Genomic DNA, 19,338 nt, shown 5'->3' with positions numbered 1-19,338 from the left:
AAGTATAGATTTAATATTCTGAACTCCACGACTACATAGCTTAAAATCATATGTATCATGTAGGTACATATATATCAAGTTAGGTATCGAAAATCTAGACTTGGCTGTCGATTTATTGTATATATATTTTGTTTTTGATATTCTGACCTACCAATATTGTGGGTTCGATATTCAAGGGGCATACCCTAAATCAGGAGAAAACACATTCCAAGACAAAGTGATATCTTGCTGCCCTCCTAAGAGAAATTGAGCCATAGACCAAGGAGATTCCAATTTGGGTTCCTCTACCCCACAACCAGCCAAGACAATGACTACCATCATTCAAATTATTGGATGACAACAGGTCATATTTATTATAAAAATACAACTTATGGTAACATTTCCCAGATACACTCACATTAAATCATTTCCATGTCATTGGTGTGAATACATAACTAACATTCAAATATTTAATTTAGAGCTCGAATACTGAAAAAATATTTAAAAGCACTTTAATGGCTCCACAGTCTGCTTCCACACTCCTGTCCTTTCTAACCAACATGCGGGTGTAAACAGCCATATCCATGAGAGGTGATACCAGTAAAACCATGAAATGTGGGTACGATTTCTAATCTCACCTGTCCACATAATCAGGATTGAGGGGTCTCACCTAAAATGAAAGAGCATGGTCAGAAGCCCAGTGCGTCACACTACCACACACTGTACCAGTACCCAACATGACTCCCTCGACAAAAATGACCCTTTCATGAATGAGAATGCACGGAGACACTAGACTGCTGTCTAGGCACAGATCCTACTCTGGCCTGTCCCAACCAAAGCAACTGATGATTTTTTTTCTCCACCCCAAGAACAACCAGGGGCCCCAGAACCTTTGTGTGACAAATGAACCCCATAACTGTGAAACATTTCAAACCCACTCAGCATTTTGTGCGGGACATTCCTAAGACGTCCCTTCCCGGTGCATAGCTTTACCAAGAGCACATTTAGGCGCTGCATTGACATTTCCCTACCCTTAAATGAACTCCTTCACCCCAATTTTTCTGGATTATGTCAGACCAGGCTATAAGATCCTCAGGCTAGAGTCTACCCACCCAAAAAAAAGTAACTTGAAATGAATTCCTGCAGCAGTTTCCTTCCCTTTATAATCAGTCCATTGCCTGTGAGTGGGATGATTACCAGATGGGATCGCTGACCCCTCACCCATTGATCCTCGCCATCTCCACCAGTACAATGACTTGGGCCATACGAAGCCCACCTATGCACGTCTACTTGCATGCCACCACTCTTAGCACCTCAAGCCTTCGCTTCTTGCTTTGTCACACCGTGGTCAATGCCTGCTACACAAAAGAATAACTGATAACCCACACATGCTTGGTACTTATGATTGTGCAATCAGAAAGGAAGAGAAATATCACTAGTGCTAAAACCAATTAGGGTTAAAGAATCATCTGCAGGAATGGAAAGACCATCTCCCTGTTTCTTTCAACTTTACCTTGCCCAAGCCAGCCCCTGCTGGCAAGGTTACAGCTTCAGTCCAAAAGAAGTACAATGAATACTGGGCTGTCTTGATCCCTGCTCCCCCCAATCCCCCAGAAAAAAAACCCAGACTGATACATTAGCAGTGTAACCCATTCTCATGTATGAACAGAGCACTAGACTGCATACCCTAATAATTAATAGGGAGCAAGTCTGTGTGTCTTGTGCCTCCCGTAATGACCCAACAGAACCATTCCCAGGCTGATCTGTTTTGGGATGCTCCACTGCATCTCTGTAAGCTTGAAAAGCTCTATCATAAACATATTATGTTTTCTTAGTCAAGGAAGTGGCAACCAATTCCTTCGGGCTGGACTGTTCCCATGAGGCACTTGGTCAGACTGATTTGCATATGGCCATGTCTGAACTGGACTGGTGTGGAGTGCAAAAAAATGATGGATTTAGGCCCAGATCTCTGTACTGGGGTGAATGTATGACATTGTTCTGCATTCTGTCCATCAAATGTGGTTTTTGCATTTGTCACCCCGAGTGGGATGGGTATGCTCAGACGTGAGTACCATGCTTTCCACACCACTGAGTTCAAGCAAGCCGGGCTGAAGACGGCTGAAATGCCAGAAACCAGTCCTCGGAAGCTTGTTTCTGAACTGGGGTGGTGTTGAGTGCAAAAAAAGATGGATTTAGGCCCAGATCTCTGTACTGGGGTGAATGTATGACATTGTTCTGCATTCTGTCCATCAACTGTGGTTTTTGCACCAATTCATTCACAGCAGGGCTTTGGAATGTTGGTGCCCGGCTATGAATTAATTGGTCCATCCTAGTTGAATCTTCTGAAGTTCTGCAACTTAGAGTGAGCCAAAGTATTGGTAGCAGTCCGTATGTATGCCAGGGATGGGCTTCACTTGGAAACATGTATTCCCATGCAAACACAACAAAACTAGAACTTTCAGCAGTTGCAGAACAAACATGGATGAGGCTATCTGTCTATTGATTGCCTCCACCACTTGTCAGACCAGTAAAACAAGGTTATGTTTTTAATGTCCTTGTGACATATTAAAATGGCTACCACAATATGGATCCATACAAGGAAGGTGATTTGTTTACCAGTCCAGAATAACACCACTCAATTGGCCAATCTGCTCTGCACCTCTCCTGCTGCAAGACTGTCCCAAACCAAACTGAACAAGTCACATCAGTATGGAATCCAAGCACAGAACTGGATACGAATGGGAAAGGCCAAACTACTGTGACATTGAACTGATAGAGGACATATTGCTACATTAACAAGTACCCTTCTCTTCTGCTGGCAATCTGTTGTGGTGACATTTACACCTAAGGCCTTACATTTCCCTGGCTTTGGACTTTGAGAAAGGGCGCCCTGAGGGAATGATCCTTAATGCAATATTGAGTGGCATACCCAGGGGTTGGAGCTGATGCAATTGCACCTTCTCATGCTGCAAGCAGTCATCAACAGAATTAGTAAAAGAGGAAATCTTAACCACCTACATTCCTGTCACTAAATCACCCTCAATGTCCAGGAAGGTAATACAAGTGTGAGGGCCAGCTGTCTTCTCCGTCGTTATAGGGACCTGTAGCTCTTCTGCCAAGGAAATGAAAACCTTCAAAGCCTTGTGACACTCTTCAGACGCCAGTGCCCCTGTATAAAGAAAGCAATATACGTAATGAATGAACGCACTGAGAACTTAATACTTGACCGACTATCCATTCCAAGCGAAAGCTGAACTTTTAAAATAGGCGCACACTGCATGGGTAAACATTCTTTTGTGATACTAGGAGCCTGTTAATTGAAAGGCCAAATGATAGCAGTCTTCAGTTTACAAAGTCAATAACATAAATGATGCTTAGTTGATTCATTATTGGCTTTCTCTAAAAGTGACCCTTTTCCCAGCTCTCTGAGGTTGCTTAGTGCCTGGAAGCGTACTACACAGAACACAGATCATGATCTTTGGCATCACTGACCGAGGAACCCTTTTTGTGCAGATAAATTATGCATCAACCTAAATTGGGCAAGTTCTTTTTCCTGTTCGCCCACAAGAGAAAGGAGACAAAATTCTCAAGGGTGGTTCCTTGAATGGACCAGAGATGCGACCAAGGATCATTGCTTTAATTATTTTTGCTTCCACATCCCCAGGTTGTTTCAACTCAGACATCTGAATCTCTCAGTGGTCAACAGCTGCTAATATGGCTGCTGGAATCCTGAAAATTTCAGAAAACCCACTGTAAAATTCACAGACTGCTTTCTGGTTTGGATATTGTGAGAAAGTGGATTATTAGTTGGCGTAGGTTGTAGTACACCACAGGTAATAATGTCACTATTTTTGTTAGGTCTAGGAAATTATTCAGTAATGTAAACCGAACCCTGGTAGCTATGGCACTGAACAGGAAGGCTTGACTTAAGAAAATGTGTAAAGCATTTAGTAGTACCAAAACAGTAACAAATTGGAAACACAATACAATATAAATCCCTCTCCCATTTATATAACTAGAGAATATTTAGTGAGCAAAACGATGCCAAAAATCTAATAGATAAACCGAAATTATGATTTTTCAAGTTTTAAATAAAAATATCACAAGCACAAAAGGAACACAACTGTGTTATATATACATGGAACCAGAAAAAAATATGTCTTCGACTATGGTTTGCAGCATTTCATTATTTTTACATTTGAGAAGCTGTTCATCAAAACGCATCAGAACTATCATATTACTTGTAAATTAAGTACGACCGACCTTGGAAAACATCTTGTTTAATTTTATCTATGTTGTATTGTGTATGAGAGAGAGTGGGGTGTGACTAAGTTGTACGTATCTGTTTTTATAGTATGAATGATGATTGGGTGGCTGCATGTATATATACTATGTTATGTAATTAACGTTCGACGTATAAAATCACATTATCGGTTACATTGCCTGTGTTTTAAGTTATCACTGTTCTTTATATTTTTTGTGATAAAATTAAAGACAAATATTACAAACAAATTAGTTGTAACTCTAAATTTATTTTGATAAACTATAGGAGTTATACCCTAGTATATATTTGAGGGGGACTTGAGTTTCTTTCCTTTTTTGCTTGTGTTTTTTCCCCTTGTTCTCTCTCCCTACTGTCCTACAGGGGCCCGCTACTTATTACTATATTAAATAAAAATATCACCAAACAACACAAAGCGCCAACCGCTTCAGCACTCGGGGTGAACAACAGGCAGAGATTCTCAGCTGGGGTTTGTGAAGATGAGTGTACGAGGTGTAGTTCTCCTTTAAGTTACATATATATATTAAGAAGGGAAAGTTACACGAATATTAAAAGTATCTTTAGGTAAAATGTGACAAACTCTGGAGGAGTGCTTCTGTGAAACTGGAAGTGTATGGCCTCTGCGCCCTACAATCTTCAAGAGTAAATGCAGAGGTGAGGGAAGCACGAAAGCACACACAAGACTCCTTTTAGCGCTAGGCACACTTCTTGTTTTGTGTTTCGCTAGCGGGGTTGAGCAGGGCATTCTCTGCACGTTGAAGTGACTGCTATCAATCTTCCAGAGTGTAATCTCTAAACAAGCGCGGGTGACATTTGGAGACAGGGCGTGTCACGCGCACTTCGCCCCTTTGAGGCGCTGTCAGGTGAGTTTGATTGAGGGTGTCCCGCTGTCACGTTTGTCCCGGACTTGGAGACCATTTGCCTGAAGCAACTGGTGGATTGGTGGGAGGAGGGGCTTGTTTCCATTTGTCTGACCGCAGGCTGCAGACCCCAGGGGATAAAAGAGCGCGGGCCCAGCCCCGGGCATCACTTCGCTCTCAGACTGCAGTCACTGAACTTCGAGACGCCTCTTTGTGGGATGTTCAGTCGGAGAGCGCAGCTCTAACTTCAGCCGAACTTTGCCAGCAAGGCCCGCGCTCCTCACACTTTGCTTGTCCCGAGACAGGGAGGTGAAGGCTCCGGTTAGACAGAGATGGTTTCCGCTCAGACCTCCCTCGGGGGAGCTGCTCTGCATTTTCGGCTGCTGCTCCTTGCTCTGACCGCCCCCCTGTCCCAGGCAGACACCTCCAGGTACTTCACCTACGAGGAGGACCCGCCGGGGTCCGTGATCGCGGTGCTGTCCGAGGATCTGCTCTTTAACTCTGCGGACAGACCGGACAGCAGCTTCCGCCTGATGAAGCAGTTCAACGCGTCCCTGATCCGCATGCGGGAGAGCGACGGACAGCTCTCCATCGGGGAGCGCATCGACCGGGAGCAGGTCTGCGGGCAGACCCCGCACTGCACCCTGGCCCTGGACGTGGTCAGCTTCTCCCAGGAGCAGTTCCGGCTCGTGCACGTGGAGGTGGAGGTCCGCGACATCAATGACAACGCCCCCCGCTTCCCCAGAGCCGAGATTCCTGTGGAGGTTTCAGAAAGTGCCGCCCTAGGCAGCCGCCTTCCCCTGGACATCGCCATCGACGAGGACGTGGGAACCAACTCTGTGCAGAGTTACCAGATCTCCGTGAACAGCCACTTCAGCCTGGAGGTGCAGACCCGGGCGGACGGGGTGAAGTACGCGGACCTGGTGCTGGTGAAGGAGCTGGACAGGGAGAGCCAGGACACCTTCACCCTGGAGCTGGTGGCCAAGGATGGAGGGAGCCCGGCCCTGTCTGGCACTGCCACCGTCACCGTCCGTGTGCTGGACTTCAATGACCACAGCCCGGTCTTCGAGCACCCCTTGATCACCGTGCAGCTGCAGGAAGACGCCCCATTGGGGTCTCTGCTGCTGGCCCTGAGCGCGGCTGACCCCGATGAAGGGGTGAACGGACAGGTGGTCTACGGCTTCACCTCTCAAGTCTCCCCCGAGGTCCGAGAACTCTTTAAACTAGACTCCAGGACAGGGAGGCTGACTCTGGACGGACAGGTGGACTTCGAAACCAAACAGACCTATGAGTTCGATGTGCAGGCGCAGGATTTGGGCGCCAATCCGCTCTCTGCCACCTGTAAAATCATCGTGCACGTCACTGATGTCAATGACAACGCGCCCAGCATCACCGTGACCCCCATGGCCTCCATCACCGCCGGGGTGGCGCACATCACCGAGGCCGCCAGCAGGGAGAGCCTCGTGGCCCTGATCAGCACCCTGGACAGAGACTCGGGCCCCAACGGGCAGGTGCACTGCGCCCTCTACGGGCACGAGCACTTCAAGCTGCAGCAGGCCCGCGAGGACAGCTACATGATCGTGACCACCTCACCCCTGGACCGGGAGAAGATCTCCGAGTATAACCTCACCATCGTGGCCGAAGACCTGGGCTCCCCGCCCTTCAAAACAATCCGTCAGTTCACCATCCGGGTCAGCGACGAGAACGACAACCCGCCCTTCTTTGCTAAAGCCGTCTATGAAGTTTCTGTCCTCGAAAACAACGCCCCGGGCTCCTACATCACCACCGTGGTGGCCAGAGACCCTGACCTGGGGCACAACGGGAAGGTGACCTACACCCTGGTGGACACCGAGGTGATGGGGGCCCCCCTGTTTACCTTAATCACCGTGGACCCTTCCTCGGGGTCCCTGTATGCAGTGAGGCCTTTTGACTACGAAAGCCTGAAGGAGATAGAGGTGGAGATAGAGGCCAGAGACGAGGGGCTGCCACAGCTCTGCAGCCGGGCCTTCATCAGGATCAAGGTTGTGGATCAGAATGACAACCCGCCCTTCATCACCTTCCCCCCGCTGAGGAACGACTCTGCCGACATCCTGCTGCCCCTCGGCGCCCCGCCGCACTATCGAGTGGTGCAGCTCAAAGCGACGGATGAAGACGAAGGGGTGAATTCTGATTTATCCTTTGCAATTCTGCAGGACCGACGGTCAATATTTGCTATCAACAAAGTTTCAGGAGAACTTTACACTGAGAGAAGACTCGAGGCAGAGAAAGTTACAGATACTCTATCTGTCGTCATTGTTGTTTCTGACAAGGGGGCTCGACCCCTGTCCGCCACAGCAACCCTTAATGTAATTTTCACGGAAACAGCGCCATCTAGCGACCAGATTGTCATCACCCAGTTCACAAAGTCTGAGAAACAGCACCTCGATGACGTCTCCGTTGTCCTGATCGCCGCCTTGTCCGGTGGCTGTGTGTTGCTCCTCATCGCCATCATATTTGTGGCCGCCACCTGTAAGAGGAGGCCGCGCCATTTCAAGCAGAGCCCCAAGGAGTCGAACAGACAGACGGCAGACGGCCTGCTGAAGAACTCCTCGACTTCCGAGGCAGACAGTTGCACAGACGCCGAGACGCGGTCAGACTCCTGCCAGTTGTCCCTCAGCACAGAGTCGGAAAGCTGCGGGGACGTGTCCCACCCCGAAGACTGCAGCAAGGCCGAAAATTACTACGCAACGCTGAGGACCCCGCGTGCAGTCTCACAGGTAAGATGTGACTCCCGTCCTGCAAAGCCGATTGTTAATGCTAAACAAACGATACTCATTCAAACTTTCTTAAGCAGTCATGTTTTCGTAATTACCTCATTTTGTAGTTATCCAATCGTCTTGGTGCTTGCTTAGTGCTCTCGAGGCCCTGTATAGCCACTTTATCCATTTGTTATCATTCACACCCACTCTCTCGCAGTTCCTTCACAGCTAGCAAGTTCCCCCATCACGCGCGGCACCTTTAGAGGCCCTTTTTATTGGCAAGCGACTCTGCAGTTTAATGTTAATCTTTAGAGGTATGGATGGGCCTACCAGTGCCAGCACACGCGCATTATTGTCTAGGTAGCCTCCAGTGTCTAAAGGTGGCACATTTGACAACTCTGCAACTCAGCAGCCTTTTCGCCACTAATATGAATGGGTGTCATTTATGTCAGCACAAAAATAACTGCACAGTGCACACAAAAGGATGAGGTGGAGAGTACTCACAACACCTCTGCTCAGTGACTCTGGGGTGCTCCGCCTTCCAGCTTCCCGCTTCTGCTCAATGTATAAATATTATGGAATGCATATTGTGCTGTGGAGGCCCAATTCGAGCTGTCATTAATTCATACTTTTTTGCAGGATGCAGTTGCCGCTCCGCTTCAACCAGCGTCCACGTGGCACGAAGGGAAATCAGTCACAAGTTTGAGGTAATGTTGCATTCTTGACTCGTGACACTGCTTTGTATCTTGTTTTGAGCCTCAAAGTTCAAAATGTAGTAAACATAGCAAACAGACTTCTCCCGAAGCCGACACACAGGGCTTTAGCAATAAAAACAGCTACGTAAAATTAACAGTAGACCACCTCTCTTTCTTTCACTTTTTCTTGGTGAAGGGGCTTTTGTGGTCGTAGATTGAATTACTGAACAAAAGCTTGACGAACATTATGTCAACACACAACGAGAAAACGTGTTTCGGTAGCTCTGACTTAATTAAGAGCTTCTGACCTCTAGTAGATGTAAGCACATTCTCTATGCGATCAGTTCAAACATTGTTTTTTCTCTCAGCAGCCACGCCCACCCTGATCAGTTCAGTGTGAAGGACAGCGGGAGAGGTGATAGTGACTTCAACGACAGCGACTCAGACCTGAATGCAGAGGCATCAAAGAGACCCCGCGAGCAGATCACAGGCCAGCACACAGGTGAGTTCACACATTGTGATCTACATAGCCCGAGACAAACTAAAACAATCTACTTTCACTGAGACCTCTTTGAGAAGAATAGACCCGGAACTAAATAATTCTGTGCAGTATTCTGGTTCTTAATACACACTTTTATCCTGATTCATTTTCACTTGCTGTTGAAGAGCAAATGTCAGATATGACCATCTTTATTGGGTGCCAGTGAGAGACATAATGAGAACCTGTTGCCTTAAGATTTCACCGTAGGTGTTCTTTATCCCATCCAAATACTTAAGGTTCCCATAACACTCACTGCACCACTACCCCTTCTGTAAGTTCCACTTCCCCCTTCCTATTCTAATGCCATCCCCTTAAATATTTTTCCGTTTTCCACCCTGCCATGCCTTCACTCATCTTCTGAACCTCTCAAGAGCACTACCACACACCCCATGCTTTCTGTCTACCACCCAGCTACCTCTCAGTCACTACACTCTCACACCAAGACTCATACACCATATCCTCCATTTTACCGCTACACCACAGTTTCAGCCATCACAACACTCACTCAATTATGACATCCTTTTCTTGGCTTCAACAGCTTCCCCCCTGATGCTACTAGCATTGTTCCAGCACTCATTCGACTATTGTACCCCTACTAGATCACTCACTCAACTACCCCTACTTCACTCGCAGTCGCTCACTCATGGCTATGCCAAATCAGTTAGTTCTATTTCATTGAGGAGGATGGAGTGATGGTTCTGTGGGCATTAGCTTCCAAGAGTGAAACTGCGAAAGGTCCCTTCTCTTGTCAATGCTCAATGTCTTCGCCATTAACCTTCGTGAAGAAATGGGTATATTTCTGCCCAGTCCCTCAATACATCCACTGGGTCGACTTTGCCAAAATGGGGGCCGCCTATCCCTACATTCCCATCTTAACCCCTGTACCCACCCCCCTTTCTCTCTGCCCAACCAATAATGTCCCTGGATCTGCACAACAGCCCAGGGGGATTGGAGGGCGCACATCTCCAGTCATTTGCCGCCAACCCCCTATTGTGTGATCGCAAAAGCTATTGCACCAAGCTGCATTTGCCCTTCCTTTCGCCATCCAATTTAATGCACTTCAAACTACAACACGCAGAGGGTTTCTATTTCCAAATAATCTCATAACTTTATCCTGGCCATGTCCTTCATATTTGTTCAACCTACTAAATACAATTATGTATATATTTTAAACTACGAAGTTCTCTCCTGCAGTAAAATGTTTATTAAATATTTGTCTGACTCTAATTATAGAGTTTACAAAATAACTGACACAATCCAATTACGGAATTCAGCCTAATTAGAAATGATTATAAGTGGCACATACAGCTTATTACAACAATCACCCTGTACCGCTCTTTACTCTAATTGTGTCATTTATTAAACTCCCCCTCATTCCTAAACTTTGCCCTCCATGCTCTTTCATTCCCGTTTCCCTCCCCCACACTAGTATGCGTCCTATTTTTAAATCCAGCGTAGTTCCCCTTAATGAGAATTTTAATGGTTGAATTGCTTATAATTGTCGAGTAATTACTTTTGAAATGTAATAAATATCCTGATTAATGCTCACCTCCAGCATCACTACCGTGCAAGTTAAGAAATCAATTTCAGTACATTTGCATTGCTGGGTGTGTATTATCTTGGAAGCAAACAATTAGACACAAAGTGCAACAATGGGCATGGATTGTTTAAACATCGGTAATCATGGAATACTGAGGAGGCTTGCGCTCTCATTACGGGTATTTCGGTAGTCCCGATTTGGTGCAAACGCGCGTTTCTACCCAAAGCAAGTTTATGAGATATATGGTAATAGTTTAAGAACCTGGGACCTCATTGATAGTGTGAACCCTTTATCCCAGGCCTATATCTTCTCGAACCCACCCTAACTGCAATTGATTTTAGCAAGTATTTCTCTGCGAAACTTCAAATGATCAGGGCACTCCTGTTGTATGTCATTGGCTCCTCCTCCCTCTACTCACATTCACCAGACACTTTCTACCCCAACCCTTCCCATCTTGCAGGCTTGTTACAGGAAATAATTAAAACGTCAGCTCGACTCCTTCTGTTCACCTCTCACTCCTTTCCCATTACATAGTGTCTCACCCACAGTTTGTCTGGTTTGTGCCCTCCCAAACCACTGTTACATGTTAATAATGAAAAGGCCACCCGCTTACCCCTCACCCCTTCTCCTACTACTCTCATCTGCCACCCTCTTCTCCTAAACTACCTACACTAAGGCTTGTCATAAACCGATACAGTCACCACCACTTTGCAACCAGTGTTTGCAGCCCCCCTCATCAAGGCTTCACTGAGTGTGGGTTACCGAGGCCGCACTTGCCAGACCTTTTTACTTTTTAACCCATGTTAATCACATCACCCTCAAATCCCTCCCATATGTTCTACCTCTTTGCTCTCTACACCACATTTAACAGTTATGAAACATTCCTGATGACTTAATCAAGCTCACCAATCACAAGCACCTTTCTTAAATCTCCCAGACCATATTGGGTAATCCTGTGCGCCCTGATGCTCCTCCATCTCAACACGTACCTCACCATCAGCGAGGGCCTCCCTATGCCCTGGTGTTCCTCCCCCTCTACTCCCCCGTCACCATAAGTGGGTGCCCCCACTGTGCCTGATGCCCCTCAACTCTACACCTACCTCACTATCAGTGGGTGCCTCCCTGTAGCCTGCTTCTCCTCCCATTCTACACCCTCTCACTATCAGTGAGTGCCTCCAGAGTGTCCTGATGCTTCTCTACCTCCACACCCCTCACCATCAGTGGGTGCCTCCACAGTGTCCTGATGCTTCTCTACCTCCACACCCATCACCATCAGTGGGTGCCTCCACAGTGTCCTGATGCTTCTCTACCTCCACACCTCCCACCATCAGTGCGTGTCTCCACAGTGTCCTGATGCTTCTCTACCTCCACACCCATCACCATCAGTGGGTGCCTCCACAGTGTCCCGATGACTCTCCACCTGTACATCTAGCTCACCATCAGTGGCTGCCTCCACCTCTCTATCCTTGAACTCCCACCAATTTTCCATAAACAGGGCCTTTCTCCGAGACAATATCTCATTATTCCTTTTCTGTACACATTGTTTGACATTTATATGAAGTATTTACCCCACAAATCATTTCCAGCCTTCTGCTTCTCTCTAAAGAGTTAGCGGATTGCTCTGGAGTTCTCAACACTGCTAAGATGAACCTCACCCACTTCTTAACGCCCAAGGCTCATTAAAAATTGAATATATCTTTCATCCCAAGTTAATCTTTCTTGTTGCAGCCAAACAACCTCGATTTCACTGGCAACAAACCAGAGGCACTTCACATTTGTCCTTGTAGCCACCACTTGGCTCACTTCCACCTGTTCATTATCAGAAAAATGTTCTCCAGCACCCCCACTTTCACTTTGTCAAGACCCTTACTAATGTCTGGTCTCCAAGATGAGGTACTTCCGAGCTTCCTGGTCCTACCTCACCAGTGTTCACATCTGGACTTTTTACAAGTTCCCATGGTTCATCTTTCAACCTCCCCTCAATATATTCTTGTGTCCTTATCCGTCCATGACTTAAAAACCACTTGCGATGGTCAGCCCCTTCATCTTGCAAACCCAACAGTGCATCACCACTTTCAGGTGCCCCTTCATCATACTTGACACCCACATTTAAGTACTCTCTCTCCGAGAGCCCTGCTGAAAACCTGCAAAAGGGCATTTTCCAGGGATTACTAACAAAGATCTTGGTATAGCCATTAAGATAAGAGCACCAAGTAGTTGGAATTTGTGACACCTTTCCTCAAAGTACTGTATTTGAGATGTATCAACACACAACCGATGCAGACACATAATGCTTTTCATTCTAACTCAGTTCACTCAAAAACATTTTCTCTTCCAGGTATCCCAGCATATGAGCAAAGACGAACTTACAGTCATTCAGGAAGCATCTGCAGATACCCACCTCAACAGCTCCAAAGAAGCCAGCAGCTCCCACCACAGTACGAAAATGGCTACACAATCAAATATTCCTATGTTCCAGTCTACCAGCACATCCCTCTGCTCCCACAACCCACCCACCAACGGCAGCATTTCCAGGCTGTAAACTCAAGAACACTGCACAGCTTTTCTGAAAGAGTGATGGTGACTTCAGGGCCAGCCATGCCACCAGCAACTTTACCAATGGGACGAGAAGAACAGCCCCACGCTCAACGGTTTGCTGAAAATACGGGTACCTCAGAGGTAGCCACATCCTTCTAACAGCAGGGTGACCAGGTGCTGGGACATTGCATTAGAATACACGGCAAGGCTTTTCAAACAAGAGTGCTGGTGACTTCAGGGCCAACCATGCAACCAGCAACTGAATCAAGGGGGCGAGAACACCACCACCACACAACGGTTTGCTGAAAACATTGCCACCTCAGACTCAAAGGTAGCCACAATCTTCTATCAGCAGGGTGGCCTGGTGCTGGGGCATTCCAAGAGAATACACGGCACAGCTTTACAGACAGACTGCTGGTGAATTCAGGGCCAACTATGCACCCAGCAACTGAATGAAGGGGCGAGAACACCACCACCACACAACGGTGTGCTGAAAACACCAGCAGGTTGACCTGGTGCTGGGAAGTTACATCAGAATACACAGCACAGCCTTTCAGGCAGAGTGCTGGTGACTTCAGGGCCAACCATGCAACCAGCAACTGAATCTAGGGGGCGAGAACATCACCACCACACAACGGTTTGCTGAAAACACCAGCTTCTCAGGTACCAACATCCTTCTATCAGCAGTGATAGTGTGACATTGCATTAGAAGACAACAAGTCAACATTTACCTGTCTATTAAAATGAGGTAAATTAAATGCACTTGTGACCTGAGCAGAACGTACAGAACGAACAGACATCAACAGGCAGAAATATGAAAACAAAAGTAACAACCATCAAAACAGATGTGACCAAAGAGTGTAAATAAAAGACTATATGCAGATCAAAGCTACTTCTCTAAATGTATATAAACAGAATATCATTGTTTTTTTGATCATGGATGAAATATGATACAACTATGATATAATAACCATACATTTACTACAATGTATATGTTCCTGAAAACTGCAACTGAAAGACCACCTTTTGGTGAAACTACTGCTGCTAATTGTATGTAAAAAAAAATGTATATTTATATTTAAATGTTTCTTAACGTTGAGTGTGTTGTACAGAGAATATAGCTCTATCTGTGTGTGAAATTGGAGATCGAAACGTCTTGTATTTATGTTTTTTTATCATTAAATATTTATTTTATAAAGTAAAAATGAAAGTGGCAAATTGTCTTGCTTTAAAAATAACCCTTGAAGAAGAATTTGATGGTAGGATATCTTATTTTGTGTTGGTTTGGGATGGAGACGCATGTCCAGATTAATCAACGGTTTGCATTGCCCTTGCGTCACGCAAGGAGACGCAAGGCAACGCAAGCCCTTAGGGCCGAGTTTGTACTCCACACAGAGCACCATGCATTACTCTGTATGGCTTAATAAATCTAGGGTAATCCAAGGCAGTCCAAATCACCCACCCATGATTTTTGGCATATTCCCATATTTGCTAAGACTAGTAAACCCGGTAATGCGTTAAAATGCTACACCTTCCCAGGTTAGGCGTAACAAGGAGAAATATTTTATATTTATCCTCGTCATCTCCTCTTTCTACTTGAGCTGCATTCTGCAGCGCACACAGAAAGAGGAAATTACCTCTGAGGAATGTTTTTGTGCAGGAAGGTGACCCTTCCTCAACAAAAAAATACGACCTACAACGCATGCACCCTTGCACCATGACACAAGGGTGCCTATGCTCGCGCTTGGCAGCCACAAGTATACCAGCGCAGAGAGCAGGAACGTGCCATATAATAGTAAACATGACGCATTCCCGCTCTTTTCCATTTGACAAGATTGCAGAAAATGGTCTTGCTGCGTTGCACTGTGCCAAATGTTGATAATTCTGGGCCGCAGTATCTGGCTGCTGGTACCTTGCTGCAAAGTAACTGACTAAAACAGGCTACGTCCAGACTGTTGATAAAAACTATGCCTGAACTATTCTTACAAAATTCCAAACTTCGCGGGAAATGTACTTTGTAAAGCTTTTTTGCATATTAAGTCATCTTTGCGAGAGGTATACAAAGCCCCTTCAGCATCATGAAATGCTCTTTGCTTCCGTTTGCTGTAGGGTTATCTGCACAGGGTGGTCCTCGTTTAGCTAAGGCACAGCCCAAAGCAAGATAAGACTTGGCAAACATTATCAGCACATTATTAATTAGGCATGGGGCACTGGCGGTAATTGAACTGCATGGGCAATCGTACTGGTTACTGAAATGCAAGATTCACTATATTTGGTTATTAGTTGTTTCATATATCGCAAACACCACCCGAGTGATGTCCAATGCATTTGTATATAGCAGCCAATCAACCATGCGTTGACTTTGAATATGAAGACACGTTTTAGCATATATATAAATGTTGTCACAATATTTACAGAGGCAGGCAAGCGTGCAGCAGGAGAGTGTACACCTGAAATAGAGATAAATGTCATCAATCAAAACACAAAGCACAGTAAATTGGAATAAAAGGGAGACAGCAGTAAGATAAGGTCACAAGAATAACTGGATAATAACGAAAGAGAAATGTAGCAGAGAGCCCTAGTTCACAAAATCATTATGCATACACAAATGGTGAGGCTCAGTGAAATATTAAAAATAAAAGCAACAAAAAAGCAGGGGCCTCATTTATGAGGCTGTGCGTCACTATTACGCCGCCGGTGTGTCACTTTTTGTGACACACCAGTGGCGTAAAAAGTGCACCTTGTTGCGCCATATTTACAAAGTGACGCATCTAGGTAGATGCGTCTCTTTGTAAACCCCTGCGCCACATTATACCTGTGCCAGGTATAATGTATGCAAGAGGGGCGTATTGACGCAAGGAAGGGTCGTAGAAGTGAATCTTGCACCTGCCTCACAGCAGGCGTAAGACTGTCGCAGGCCCTTGCTGGAGTTGCGTCACTTTTGTGACACACTCCAGCAATGCGTCACTTTTGCGCCTACAGATACGTCAGAAATACTGACGTATCTAACTCCTTGCGACATGATGCGTCATATGTAAATATGACGCATCAATCATGTCGCAAGGAGGGCGCACTGAGAAGTGACGCATCGCTGCTTTCACTCAGCAATGCGTCATTTCTCATAATTGAGGCCCCCTGTGAGAAGAACATAAATCACCAGCCAACAGCACCGCCACAAGAAAAATAAAACGAAAACACAAAAATCGGCGCATACAAAATATGAGGCACAGGGTGTTAATGAGTAAGAACAAGAAGAATATTATATAATTGATTAAGGGGAGCATCGAGGAAAAACACATAGCACTGGAATGCGGGGATGTGCAAAGCACATGAATCGGCAGCACTACTAGCTGCAAACTGATTGGTACAGCCAATTCAAACTGAGCCAGGTAAGGGGCGGGGCCAGCCCGGAAGGGGACTTATCAACGTGTAGAGGAAGTGGCGTGAGACACACAAGGAGAAAGTGTAGCAGCACTGCTCAAACCACACCAGGGGGTGACTAGTGATGGGGAAATGGAAAGCAAAGTCAGGTTTTGGAGAGTGAGGGGGCATGGCACGAAAAGAAATGGAGGGTAGAAAAAACTAGAAGACAGCAGGGTGAAGATGACTGGCATGTTGCAAGATAACACAGCTTTTTGCTGGAAAACGGCATAGGTCATGTCAAAGTAAAGAAGTCCATTATCGGGGGAGAGGAGGAGGACAAGGAATGGGCTGGATTTTGGTGATGCGCGCTAACCTGTGCCTTAGGCTAGGAGAATGGTTACCAGTATGGGAGAAGAGTAAATAGACGCAAAGTACAGTAATTCTGTAATGCGGTGGTGGAGGGAGCTTCAGCATGGGACAGATGAAATGGGATGGAATAGTCTGTACGGGTGGGTACCAGTATAAGGTAATTTTACCATTCCCCCTCTACCTCTTCACTCCCCATAAGAAGTGTGTACGTGCTAATCTCACATTATTGTGTAATCTCATATTTTTTCTTTTCTGCTATGTATATTTTTTCTATGTAATTATGGAACCTGTAACTCACTGATCCTCATATAAAGCGCTCTGCTATCTCCGAGTCTAGCCAGCGCTATATAAAAACATGCATTTAAGATTTACATTTTAGTCATATACAATCAGACTGTAGAAAGTGCAATTTTTTATGTGTTCATTAAAAGCATGCACACCAGGAACTCAGCAGTAAACACCCTTACATTTCCTCTCACAAAAATATATCTTTGTCCTCCTGATGATTCAAGTAACTCCATCAATTAAAGCCAATACTGGCTTTCAAGCAGGCTTCACATTTGCAGACTAACCAATTGCACACATCAAGGGGCATATTATCAAGGGGGCTTATCTCTGCTTTTTTGGCTTTAAAAGCCAAGAAAGTAGAAATACATTTTTCTCCCTATTACCTAGCTGTCGCTAACACCAGTTTGCGACAGATAGTAGGAGATAGCGACCATCTTGGGCCCCGCTTTGCATGTCAGTGATATTTATCACTAATGACATGCAAAGTGGGCGTGCCAAGATGTTAGCGACTGGAAACAGTCGCTAACATCGCTATCTCCTATTACCAACTTTTGGAGATATTCGCGCTAAGCACGAATATCTCCAAAAGCTAACACCTGCCCTGAGCAGTTCTTAGCCATGTTATCCAATAGGAGGTGGATAACATGGCTAAGAGCATTAGCTCGGTAATGCATGAATATCGCTGACTTTTCAGCGATATTCATGCATTTCGGCCGATTTTTATCTCTTAGGAGATAAACCTTGATAATAGTAAGGGGGCATATTACCAACAACTAGCGATAATTATCGCTATGTTGGTTTACGGGGATATTTGTATCGCCGAGCTGCGGCGATTTTTATCGCTTAGTAACCTTGCTATTATCAAGGTTTATCTCCTAAGCGATAAAAATCGGCCGAAATGCATGAATATCGCTGAAAAGTCAGCGATATTCATGCATTACCGAGCTAATGCTCTTAGCCATATTATCCACCTCCCATTGGATAACATGGCTAAGAACTGCTCAGGGCAGGTGTTAGCTTTTGAAGATATTCGCGCTTAGCGCGAATATCTCCAAAAGTTGGTAATAGGAGATAGCGATGTTAGCAACTGTTTCCAGTCTCTAACATCTTGGCATGCCCACTTTGCATGTCATTAGTGATAAATATCACTGACATGCAAAGCGGGGCCCAAGATGGTCGCTATCTCCTACTAGCTGTCGCTAACTGGTGTTAGCGACAGGTAGGTAATAGGGAGATAATTTTATCTACGCTTTCTTGGCTTTTAAATCCAAAAAAGCGGAGATAAACCCCCTTGATAATATGCCCCAAGGTTCCTAAGCGATAAAAATCGCCGCAGCTCCGCAATAAAAATATCCCCGCTAAACCAACATAGCGATAATTATCGCTAGTTGTTGGTAATATGCCCCCTAGTTTTCTTTCACTTAGGAGGAATACTGGTCAGAAGGTTTGTTTCTTCAGTTCTCTGTCCCACTCTTGGCTCCACAGCACAAGAGATCCCTCCCTTTCCCTTTCAGCAGAGGTATCTTAAATGTCAGAATTAACAAAATCCAGGACGATTATATTTTAGCAAAAGTACGAGAATTGTTTTTTTAAATTAAACAGTATATGCATATCCTTCCCCACAGCTCCCACCCACTTCAGTCTCTGATTAAAGATGATGCCGAGATTTGGAAACGTGGGAGTACATAGGAGGACAGGATAGTAGTGCATTTCTCTTCCCAGAATACTGAGGCGCCTGAGTGAAGTTAGTTCCGGGGATGGATTGCAAAGAAGCGCAGACAGCCTGGTGGGGGAGGCAAAAGCAAAGAAGCAACAAGTAAAGAGTTTGGTTTTAGACAATATTTGCAGATGTCCAGGATAACACACTGAATATTTGTTCGGGTTTTGTTGTTTTGTAGCTGATATCTTAGCCCCTTAACATCACCCTAGCACTCAAAATTAGCCGAATCAGCAGCCGCTTCTCTATGAAGAGTAATGTAAAGCCACTTTTCTTATGGAAGTAGTACCACAGGGTTATTGCAGAGAGCTATCATAACAGCATCAGCGTTTCAGCATAAAATAAAGACAAATACCCTAACGCTGACAGAGAAGGAGAAAGAATTTGAAGGATGGATAGATGCAGACCAAAATGGCAGACAATGGAAA

At 45.5% G+C, this 19,338-nt stretch overlaps 1 pseudogene across 1 annotated transcript; it reads left to right on the top strand.

Moving 5' to 3' along the window:
- Positions 1 to 5,326: 5,326 nt before the first annotated feature.
- On the top strand, positions 5,327 to 8,570 carry LOC147698318 (protocadherin-8 pseudogene; annotated as a pseudogene). Its single transcript, XR_015299463.1, has 2 exons — positions 5,327 to 7,877; positions 8,499 to 8,570. The product of XR_015299463.1 is annotated as a protocadherin-8 pseudogene (transcript).
- The last annotated feature ends 10,768 nt before the right edge of the window (positions 8,571 to 19,338 follow it).

Source organism: Lissotriton vulgaris, chromosome 8 (assembly GCF_964263255.1).
Source record: "Lissotriton vulgaris chromosome 8, aLisVul1.2, whole genome shotgun sequence".
Lineage (NCBI taxonomy): Eukaryota > Metazoa > Chordata > Amphibia > Caudata > Salamandridae > Lissotriton > Lissotriton vulgaris.
This window is presented reverse-complemented; position numbering and strand designations above follow the sequence as displayed.